Source organism: Uloborus diversus, unplaced genomic scaffold (assembly GCF_026930045.1).
Source record: "Uloborus diversus isolate 005 unplaced genomic scaffold, Udiv.v.3.1 scaffold_12, whole genome shotgun sequence".
Classification (NCBI taxonomy): domain Eukaryota; kingdom Metazoa; phylum Arthropoda; class Arachnida; order Araneae; family Uloboridae; genus Uloborus; species Uloborus diversus.
The window spans coordinates 3,262,230-3,274,957 of NW_026557876.1; positions in this window are offsets into that span (position 1 = coordinate 3,262,230).

A 12,728-nucleotide genomic window follows, 5' to 3' on the forward strand; every position below is an offset into this window, starting at 1 on the left:
TTCTTTCGGATTTTAGGAATTAAATTTTGGTAGCTACTTTTCTGGTAGAGACTGGCGAATGTGCGAAACTTTAAGCAAATTCACTCCTTGTTTTTTGGTTTTTCCTTTGCAGTATATTTTTCTTGCTGCTACCAATCAGCTTACATCTGTGAAAAATCCCCATTTCACTTTAAATTTAGTATTCATGTTATTTAAAAGCATAATTTAATAATTCTGTTAAGAAGATATGTCGGTGGTGATTCGCCTATATACCTCTAGTGGAATCTCTTGTTTTTTTTTCTTCGAAGGTTGGCAAGTATGTAATAATTTTTTTTTTTTTTTTAATTTTTTGGCCGTGTACTTTTTTTGTTCATTCCAAGCCCAATCTTGCTATGATACCTCCGAACAAGTGGGGGCCATGCCGATGAGCTCATCACCATAGCATAATGTTCAAATTATAAAAATAACAGTATCAACTGAAAACAGGTCTCAACATTAGTTTAGAATTTCATTTTAACCCATTTTATCCCTATTTATTAATTGTTCTTAAGGGGTCTAAGGACCCTTAACCTTCAAAATTTTCAATTTTCTGGAAAAAATATGTTATGCATAATTTAATTCTGAACAATTTGATACCTTATTTATTACCATACGTAAAAAACTTTTCAAGTTATCCTGGAAATGCGGAAACTTTCCCCGTAGAGATTTATGTTTACAGCAGTTGTTTAAGCCTCTTTTTCTCTAGTGCCGATTTCTCGTTTTGCGCGCATGATATCTTAGAAAGTTTCTTATGTATTTCCGTAAAACTTTTCATGCATGTTTGTCTGGTTTATTTTTATGATCTGAACCTAAATTTTAACTAAAAATAAAAGTTCATATTAAAAAAAAATTTTGGGAAATTTTGATATAAACTTATAAAATTTAAAAAAGAAAATAATAATTTTTAAAAAATAAATAAATTTAGGTTCAGATCATAAAACCAAACCGGACAAGCATGCACAAAAAGTTTCACAGAAATATATAAAAAACTTTCTGAAATATCATGCACGCAAAACAAGAAACCTGATAAAACGCAACCTGAGACAAAGAGGCTTAAACAGCTGCTGTAAACATAAATCTCTATGGGAAAAGTTTATGAATTTTTTCGATAACTTGAAAAGTTTTTTGCGTATGGTGATAAATAAGGTATCAAATTGTTCAGAATTAAATTAGGCATCACATATATTTTTTCCAGAAAATCGAACATTTTGAAGGTTAAGGGTCCTTAGACCACGAAACTAAATGGGTCAAAAAATCCATTTTTTTTAAATGTCATAAAATGTTAGTAGAACTATTCTGAATAGTTCTACTAAATTCTATTCTTGAATAATTCAAAAAATAGGTTGCCAAAATTTTAATTCAAAATAACGTTCAGTTGCGATGCTATGAGCACTTAAAAAACTCTGAAGATTGGAAAATGTTCGCAACGCGTTTTTCAACTGGTGTGCATTTTAGCGAAAAATGTTATTGGCCAATCGTTCTAATTTTGTGTGAATGTTCTTCATTCAATGACACTCTATGTGAACCTCATTCTGGGAGGATGTTATTATTAAAGATGTTTTTTTAATGCGGGGAACAAAAATGGTAGAAAACGTGAATTTTGTGATCAAACGCCTCAAAAGCGAGAAATATTTTATTTCTTTTAACCAGAATTAGGTTTATATTCTGTAGAAATTTTAGTTGTACCCCCATTAGCACATACAAATGAAAGTTAACACGAAAGTGGCTAAAATTTTACATTTCTAGGTTCATTGATTTCTTACCTCATACGCTTTAGAAATGATTTTTTACTCGCAATATTTGAAAATGTTCCTTTAGGGGCTACTGTACCTCAAAAATGATGAAACGATCAAAAAATTTTTTATTGCTTATTTCAAAACTAAAAACTATTCTGAACACAAGATCCCAATTGCAAAAAGTATTACTTTAAAGCTGTATTTTTAATAGAAAAAAAAATCCTTAGGGATTCTAATGACATGAAAACACAAAAATACCATCATCGAGAAAAAGCAGTTTAAAGTTTCTCTTTTGCATAAGAACACATAGCGAGCACGGCCTAAAACCACTCATAAATTTTTAAATATTTGAACTAAAGCAAGGAAAACATTTCATTGCTTTAGTTCAAATATTTAAAAATTTATGAGTGGTTTTAGGCCGTGCTCGCTATGTGTTCTTATGCAAAAGAGAAACTTTAAACTGCTTTTTCTCGATGATGGTTTTTTTGTGTTTTCATGTCATTAGAATCCCTAAGGATTTTTTTTTCTATTAAAGATACAGCTTTAAAGTAATACTTTTTGCAATTGGGAAAACCTATTTGACAAAACTGTGCATTGGATAAGCATTTTATAAATGACTCAAGTGTTTAGAGCATATTAAACCTTTAAAAACCAATTTTTTTAAAAAGAAAACTTTAATTTTTTACATAATTAATCACAAAAAAATTTCTAATCAACTCATAAGCAAATGAATGCACAGATTTTGAGATGATTATAGTGATCGTTTAGCAAAAAAAATATTTTTAATTAGTGCAAAAATAAAGAAGCCTTAGGAATTTGAAAAAATTAAGATTTTTCTTCAATTTTTTGAATTTTAAAAAAAGTAGGCAATATTTTTAAATTTTGAAAATAAATTATTGATTAAGAAATAAGTATGCATGTTATACAGTAGAAGACCGTTATAACGCACACCTTGGGACCAGAGCTTTTGCGTTATACAGGTTTTTGCGTTATATGGATCATTTCACAAATTTTAAAACTAACATTCAGAATTCATCTATATATTAGCACTTCAGAATGAGTTTTATCTGTAGTGAGTATTAAAGCACCCATATTACAATTAGTTATTCACAAATATGTTACACAATCAAAATCCTGCACTTCTGCTACCTTCATGGTTTGCATAACAGCTGCATTTTCAAGAGCCATCTGGTATTTTCTGTTTACTATGAGTACTCATTTTCAATTTAAAAGCTTTGAAATAAAATGGAAAGATGAAAAACTTTCAAAATTTAATTTGCCTAACCATTTTTATTTTTGCAAAGCAAAACAGAGGGATTTTTTAAACTTCAAAACCTATTGTTTACTTCTGAAAAGTAGTGCAGTTTATAGAGAATTGCGTTATACAGGTCGGCGTTATAATGGTCTTCTACTGTAGTTTCAAAAAATATATAAAATTTACTTAAATTTAGTAAAAAATGTTTGAAAGGTACTGTGACCCCTTGAGCGAGCAAGTATGGGAGTCTTTTCAAGCTCAATTTCAACCTCCTGGTGCAGTGGTACTCCCATTTCTGAAGCCACTGCGCACACGCCTATGGTAGAAACACGTTGTTAACGATAGAAAAAAATTGTGATGATTACAGAAAAAATCGTGACTTCAGGAATGCACACCAGCGAGCTCTGATGGTGACCATCCACGGACATCAGCTTCTAACTCTTCTATTTCTGGTGGAAATGACTTGAATAAAATATCCGTTAAGTTGGAAACAAATTCTGATCATTCATTCCTTCCCTGTTGCATACTTGCCAACTCTACTGTTTTTAACGGGAGACTCCCGTTTTTTGCTTCCATCTCCCGAATACCCGTTTTTTTTTTACAATGTTCTACCGTTTTTCAGTTTTTTCAGTCAATCATCAAAACGTTTCACTTTCTTCTCACTAGATGGCGCCCTTTTCTAGTCTACCAATGTCAAGGAAAAGGAATTTTTCCAATCAATAACTCATTTAGTAAAAATTAATTTCTTAGAAACTTTCCACATTACATGTTCAACGAAGCACGTGCTTTGCCGAAAATGGCAGCAGATTTCAATCCTTTTGCATCTTGAAACTATTTCAATTATTTTAAATGTTTGAAGTTATTTTAACGTGTACTACCCTATACCTACTTATTTTATATTGTATTTTCATTATATATTGATTTCCTTTTTTTCTTTTCGGATTTTAGTAATTAAATTTTTTTTGCTACTTTTCTGGTAGAGGCTGGAGAATGTACGGAACTTTATCCAAATTCACTCATTGTTTAGTTTTTCCTTTGCAGTATTTTTTCTTGCTGCTACAAATTTGCTTACATCTGCAAAAATCCCCATGTCACTTTAAATTTAGTATTCATGTTATTTAAAAGCATAATTTAATAATTCTGTAGCAAGGATATGTCGATGGCGAATCACCTATACACCTCTAGTAAAATCTCCTGTTTTTTTCCCTTCGAAGGTTGGCAAAGTATGCTGTTGAAAAAATTCACAAAAACCACTATAAAATTTCTGCCTCCTAAACTGGTCCCCTTAAATTTGAAAAGAATGTTATTTTTGAAGATTGGTTCAGCTGTCCTTTAAGGGTGGAAACCAGCTTAGGAGGCAGAAATTTTATAGTGTTTTTCGTGAATTGTTTCAACAGGGACAAGGACGGATACAAGGGAGGGGGGATTGCCCCTCCTTGGGCCGAGATACAGGAACTTTTTTGAGGTATATTTTCAATATTAAAGTTCTCTAAAAACGCAATTTTACACAATATTCGGCGGTGTTAGAAGAAAGGGAGCTCTTCCCGGAATTTTTCCAGATCTGAAGTCTTGAAAACGAAATCGTAGCCTTTCTCTTATTACTTTGGGGATAGGTACAAGAACATTCTATATGGTTTCTTGTTCCAAAATCTCGATTTCAGACGATCTTAGATGACATTAGAGACAGGTTCAAAGGATCACCCTGAATATTTTTCGAAAAAAAACACAGCTGTAGAACACTTTTGAATGCATTAGGGTAAGCGATGGGGTTCAGTACACTCCTTCGAAAGTTTTTAGAAATTAAAGTTCTAAAGAGTAAAAAAACAACCGCCCCCTTCTTGAACATTTTCTGGATCCGCCCTTGAACAGGGAAGGAATGATCGGAATTTGTTCTAATTTAAAGGATATTTTATTCGTTTTTTGAAGTACATTTTGTCATTTTTTGGAGTCCTTTCCTCCAGAATTATTAGTGGAGTTAGAAGCTGCTGTTCGTGGAAGTTCTCAATCAGAGCTTGTTGCTGGTGTGCATCACCGAAGACACCATTTTTGCCTGTAATCACTACAATTTCTTTTTCTCGTAAACGACATATTTCCTCAGAATATGAACCTAATTGTGATCGAAAAAGTTGAAAATGGCATGTTTTTGAGGTGCTTGATTACAATGCTATGTTTTTCTACCATTTTTTTTTCGCACCTCTTGCATTAAGAAAATATTCTTATTAATAATATTATAAAACAGTTAGGTTCATATAGAGCATAATTGAATAAAGAATATTCACACAAATTTTTCAGAATGATGGGTCAAAAACGCTTCGAGCTAGAATGCACACCCACTGGAAAAAAGTTGTTTCCAGAAAAACGTGTCAGAAAAAAAAATGTGAACGTTTTCGAATCCCCACAGTCACTTTAAGTGCTCGTAGCATCGGAACTGATCGGAATTTTTCACTCAAATTTTGGCAACACATTCCTGAATTGTTTTACCAACATTTTATGACATAAAAAAGTGGATTATTTGACCGGTTTAAACTGGTTTCCTCCCTTAAATAGGACAGTGGAATAAAATGGGTTAGGGCATTCCTCTCGATTTTCCAGTACGATTGCTTTTATGAGTGTTCTGTTGCGATTCTTTTACGCAGTACTCCACCATAAAACGAGAAAAAGGCCATGAGATACATAGAGGTATATCAAAAAACTTTCGACTCCAGGACCGTTAAATAATTGAAAAAATTCTGCTAACGACTGAGATTTATTTTTCTTTTTCACAAAATATAATGATAGTAATTAATAAATACATAAATAAAACCCGATTCAATGTTAAAGAATTGTTACAAAATGTATTTGAATGTTAAAAACAAGATAGTATTTATTGTAATAATTATAAAGAAGTAGTAAGTATTGCTGATAAATCGCAGAAAAGTACAAAAATTAATCGCAAAATTCATGTCAAAGATGTCAATGTAGGATATTTGTTTTCTGTTATAATGCTTTCTTTTTTTGAGAAAGGAAATTTTTTAAACGTTAACTCTGGTTGAGAATTGCTGATATAGACAAACGCTGTTTGCAGAACATTTTCAAAAAGATTGGCTTTGATTTTCAATTTAACAAAAAAAAAAAAATATCAAAGGGACAAATGTTTACTGTCAATTTTGAGGTGTCGCAATTTAATGATCCTGAAAAACTACTCAATATAATCTATGCTGGTTGCTCAGTGATACTCGATTTGCTGCTCACAATTTCTCGTTTTTGCTGTTTGTGGCAATAGCACTCGGAAGGAGCATGACACTATTTTGCAGAAAATTTTAAAGAAATAACTTGAGTTTGCAGATAGTTTCAAATTTTATCTTGGTATGGTAAACAGTGACTTCCCATAGCCCCTGTTTACAGCAGAGGGCTGGAAGTTGCAAAAGCTGTCAAGACAGAAAATGCCAGAATAAGAAGCAGTCGTTTTCCGAATTTAACTTTTAAGAAAGTAAGAGAATTCGTACAGAACTTAAGGTTTATTTTGGGTGAAATGCGTTGATTTTGCTTACAAGGAAATACAGTCGAACCTGTTTATCTCAAACCTGCCTATCTCGAAAACCTTTCTATGTCGAAGGTTTTCATTTTCCCTGTACCATAAAGTATTAATTCAATGTTTTCCCCCATGTTTGTCTCGAATGAAATTTTCTGAAAAACTATGTCTCGAATTTCGACTAAATTGTCTTTCTTGAATTCGATCCCCGACGATCTTTATTAACTGGAATTTTTAGACAAAAACCATTTTTCTTAATATTAGCAGTCACATAATGCTCCAGAATTAAAACTTTATGTACAAGAAGCAAGTTTTCCAGCAATTATATCCATTCGAAAACTGAGAGGAAGGGGACATTGTTGGTTAGTAAAATTGCTTCCAAAGTTTTGCTTTCGAGTCATTGCTCCAATTACTTATTTTTAGAACTTTTTTCAAAACCTCTGTTTCCCGAAACCTCCATATCTCGGATTTTTCTTCTCTCTCGTAAAATTCGAGATAAACAGGTTCGACTGTATATACATATAACAAGTGATCCCACTTTATTCAGAAATGATTAATTTTTATCATTAAGTAGTGAGTAGCAGTTCTTTAATTTGATGATATACCCCTCCTAACGGACACCCCTCTTTTCGGACAATTTTTAATTCCCCAGTTCCGATGCAAATAACATTATTAAACCCCTGTCCTGTGGACATCTCTCTATTGCAGACAAAAAAAAAAAAAATTGTCCCGTTAGTGTCCGCATTAGAGGGATTTTACTGTATTAATAATTCAAAAAAAAAAGTGTCCTAATTTTTCAGAGATTCTACTCATTAACTGATTATTACGGTCGTCTTGTTCCTTCATACTCGCACTTTTTTTTTAAAGACTGATATCCGATGAAAAATGTGAGAAACTTTCACCCCTGTATAGGTTGAAAAAGTCAATTTGGCAAAAAAAAAAAAAAAAACACCATAAACAAAAGCTTCCCAATTGCCACACGGGAATAACTTTTTTGGGTTGCAATATTGTAATGTGACGCCATCTAAAAAAACTTTCCAACCGAAATGTCCTTGAATTATCAGGTTGTGTTACTATATTCTTACAAATAATGGAAGTGGCATGGCGGGTAACATCCTCAAGGTCATGTCTTGTGATAGACTTTCCCCTCAAGTTCCACACCATAAAAGCAATAAAGCGTGTCTATTAACATCATCAGTTCATGTACATCGTGAATTTGTTTTCGAACCGGGGTGTATTTGTGTAGTTTTGGGGATGTAAAACCATTCCTTGCGAAGAGTGATAATAAAATCAAAATGGTATGTGGTTTTAGAATACAGTAGAATACCTTTATAATGCCGACCTATATAACGCAATTCTCTATAAACCGCACCACTTTTTAAAAGTAAACAATAGGTTTTGTAGTTTAAAAACTCCCCTTGTTTTGCTTTGCAAACATAAAAATGGTTAGGCAAATTAAAATTTTTAAACAGTTTTTCATTTTTCCATCTTAATTCAAAGCTTTTTAAAATGTAAATCAGTATTCACGTAAAAGAAAATCTCAGATGGCTCTTGAAAATGCAGTTGTTTGCAAACCATGGAACTAGCATGAAGTGCAGGATAATTCACTTTCTTTTGATTATGAATCATATTTGGGGATGATTAATTGTATAATTAGTGCTTTAATACTCTTTGCAGATAAAACTCATTCTGAAGTGCTAATATATAGATATACCCTGAATGTTAGTTTCAAAATTTGTGAAAGGATCTATATAACGCAAAAACCAGTATAACGCAAAAGCTCTTGTCCCAAGGTGTGCGTTATAACGGTCTTCTACTGTATAGTGAAATTTCCAGTCCATTTCATCCCCATAAAATCTCTTGTTTGCATTGGATGTTTTTGCTTTACGTTCTGAGATATGTATATATTATTCAGTGTATGAATTGATTGAGATCTGTCCAAAGTGAAATAATTTTTTATAAGCTGTTGTTATGCAGAGAGAGGGACGTAGCTCAAGCCAACCATGATGAAAAGCCTGTGATGTAAAGATGTTGTTATGAATGTTTTTAGTCTATCATGTAATAAATGTTGAATGCTCTGTTGTTACCCCGATTAAATGGTTATGCTGTTAATTAGACTTCCATTTCTTCTCCCCGCTCGCACATCCCACTGTGTCACTAGAAGAGTTGCGATTGTTGGCGACATTCCGTCGGCTCGGAAAGGGGGAATAATTCTTTTCGTTTGAAACAAACTCATCGAAGCACTTGTCATTTTGAGAATGCATGGTACGAATATTTAACTGGAGATTTACTCGTTAAATTTATTCGGTAGATTTTGCAATATTATTTGGATTTTTTTTTTAATCTTAGAGAAATTTTTGAAGTTCAATGTGCTTGTTTTGGTTTAAAATGAAATACTCTAATGTGTGTGTATGTAAACGCCGCGTTACAGAGCACTTTTTTTTCTTCACCTTGTCTTTCAAAAGTTATATTTATTAAATAGTGTTGCTTTACATTTCACATCACATAAGGAAAAAAATGATTGGATTACTCAGAAAGTATTTTCTTTTTTTTAAATCAATGAACAAAACAAGAAAAGCCAAGAACTTATCCTTGCACTTAATTTGTTGCAATTTCAGCTGCAACTTTTGATTTGTATTCCACCATAACACAATAGAGAAATCTTTGGAATTTTTTTTAACTTTAAAAGGACCTTTTGTTTCTTGTTTTGTTACGGAAACTATCGTAAAGTAATAAAAAATAGCCTTTTTGTAGGTGCACATGTCATTTTAATTAAATTCTTAGTTTTCATGACCTTTTTGGAAATATTGCACCTGTCGACACCAAAAACCCTCTCGAGATACGAGGGGTTACTGTACCCAATTGTACATCTGCAACAAGGAATTTCCAAGTTGGAGACGGTATCTCTATTATACGCTTTAGCCAAAGGTTGCGTGAGTTATCTCATAAGGTAGAGCAATCAAAGTGTTGAACGGCTCGTTAAGCTGTTTCTTCACGCCATCCATTGGGATGGTTTTGCTCAAAACGGATCTGTTTAATATATCTTGTTCAAGTACAGCTTGGCCCTGGTAAGATGGGGGCTGACCTCGAGACAGTTTGTTTCTTCTCTGTGGTTTGACATCATAATACATAGGTGTGTGGAATTTTTTCACAGCTCACTGTTCCTTGTCAACTTGTGAAGGGCGCAACGATACATTGCCCCCTTCCTCGAGCCTGCTTTATGCAGGATAGTTGAAATTATCCCGTTTGGACCCATGCTTCAACCTGTAGTCTATTGAGCACAGTACGGTGAATATTTACAGAAAATTAATCTCTGTCATTTTAAAAGTTAATAAAATGAAAGATAACTATAACATACTTGCCAACTCTACTGTTTTTAACGGGAGACTCCTGTTTTTTGCTCCCGATTTTCCGTTTTTCTCCCGTTTTTGCACTTTTATCAGTCAATCATTAAAATGTTTCACTTTCTTGTCAATAGATGGCGCCCTTTTCTTGTCTAACAATGTCAGGGAATAAGAATTTTTCCAGTTAACCCATTAATGCCGGTTTCGAAAAAAACAATAAACTGTGATAATTTTATTAGTATTTATTTATTTTATGTCTATATATTATAATTTTTTTCCCGGTTGGTATATTTTTGTACCAACCGGCATGAATGGGTTAATAACTCATTTTGTTAAAATTAATATTTTGGAAGCTTACCACTTAGCATGTTCAACGAAACACGTGCTTTGCCGAAAATGGCAGCAGATTTCAATCCTTTTGCATCTTGAATATATTTCAACTATTTTGGAAGTTTGAAGTTATTTTAACATGAGCTACCCTATACCTACTTAATTTATAATTTATTTTAATTATATATTGATTTTTCTTTTTTCGGATTTTAGTAATTAAATTTTTGTAGCTACTTTTTTGGTAGAGACTGGCGAATGTACGAAACTATAAGCAAATTCACTCCTTGTTTTTTGGTTTTTCCTTTGCAGCATATTTTTCTTGCTGCTACCAATTAGCTTACATCTTTGAAAAATCCCCATTACACTTTAAATTTAGTATTCATGTTATTTAAAAACATAATTTAATAATTCTGTTGTGAAGATATGTCGCTGGTGATTCGCCTCTATACCTCTAGTGGAATCTCCTGTTTTTCTTTCTTTGAAGGTTGACAAGTATGCTATAACTTTTGTAAAAATACTTCAACTGTCCGCTTCGGATTTGGAAGGCAGGAAATCATGCACGAGTGAAATAGCGGGGGGGGGGGGGGGGGGGGGAAATTAATCAGTAGTTATTGAAAAAGCAGAGTAAAACATGGTTCTGGACGCATATATGAGGCTTCCAAGTCTGCCGAAATTTTATGAAAGTCGCTACATTAAATAAGTAATGAAAGAAACACATTGTCCAAGCTCTTTGCAGATGGATATTCTCTCCCGTGCAGACGGCAAAAAACGCTTGGTGCTTTCAATTTCTCGCAGTTTTGAAACTTCGGCATATTTTAAGACCTTCTCGATAACGGAGCAAATACTTTTTGTGTGCTCTTGATTGCTACCTATTTCATTTTTTCACTATGTGTGTGGTTCCCAGGGTTTGAAAATATCATAATATTTTCGAAAATATCTGATATTTTGATGTATATCAGATATTTTCAATCAGCACAAACTAAAGTCTTCAAAATGGTAAATGCATCCTCTAATAACTCTTTATTTTATTATATTACTAGCAAAAATACCCGGCGATGCCTGGGTCAGTAATAATTATGAGAAAAAATCGTTACTTGCTTTTGTTTTCTGGTTTAAGTAAAAGAATTTAAAACACATCTTTTTGACGTGATTAAAAATCGAGTTTCTTCCTAACCCATAAAAGTAAAATAGCAGTAAGTATAAAGAACGAAATAGTATTGATTTAGAAACGAAAGCACTATATTTAAGCATATACAAATTTCCGAAACATGAAGTTATTCTTCGCATGTTTAAACAGATTAATCTGCTGATACTTTTTTTTTAACATGGAGTCTAAAACCTTCTCTGTATAACTATTGAAGTTGCTCGTAATCCCCTTATAGTTATTTTGGGCTTTAGTTATTTTGGGAAATTTCAATCATTGTGGGCTCTTGGTGCGATTTTACAGAATTTGCGGGAATCGTTTTGGGGTACCTTCGATGATGCTCCCTCCTCCTTTCCTTACTTCGTAAAACGATATGATATTAATTTTCGTTACAAAGATATTATCGTCAGGTGCTGAGATACTTTTGGTCACCATAAAATGGCGCTAAAGAGTTTCATCCGAAATGTTTCCAAAAATAAGTAGTAAAATTTGGCGATTGTTTGAAATTGTGCAAAGAGGAAAATTAATGGAAGTTTTGTGCTGTTTATGGATTTGCCTAATTTAGTTGCTGGATTATTTAACACAGTAAAAAAAGTTTTTTAAAGATTCTTTGATTGGCGATATTTTGTTTACATGGTGAAAGCTGAAAAACATTATGACGTAGTCTTCGGCTTCAAAAACAGCGACGTTGAAAAAAAACTGCCAAATGCATCAGCTACGGAAATCTTCCTTCAAAAATTTTGGCGATCCGCTGGTTGATTTGATAATGAGTAAGTGTTCAATCAGCATAAATAATAATGAAAACCATTAATTACATTAAAGTTCCGTTTAAATGGAAAATGATCAACCAAATCCTATATTATTTGCCAATCTTGTGCAAATATCTTACTTCAAGATTTGACTTGAGAAAAGCCTTGAACAGTCACGAAAAGCAAAGATAGTGAACAATACAACAATTGTCGCTATCGACAGGGAGTTGAGATGATACACTAAATATTGTATTGAGTTTAGGAAAGCCTTCGAACATGGAACTAAAAAGCTCATAACTCGTTTTTTATTCTACTTAGAAATTTCGAATAGGTGCCATCTTGAACAGAAAAATCAGAGCTTTCGATGGACATATAATGTAAATATGTGCAAGTATTTTTTCATCCCTATATTAGAGAATTTATACGAAAATTGTATTTTATTGCTCCCCTAAGGGGGTTTTGCCCCCCCATAACGGGACGAAAACTACCCTATGTGTTATTCTGATGCATAAGCTATATTATTGTAAAGTTTCATCAAAATCCGTTCAGTAGTTTTTGCGTGAAAGAGTAACAAACATCTATACATCCATACATCCATACATCCATACAGACAAACTTTCGCATATATAATAGTAGTAAGA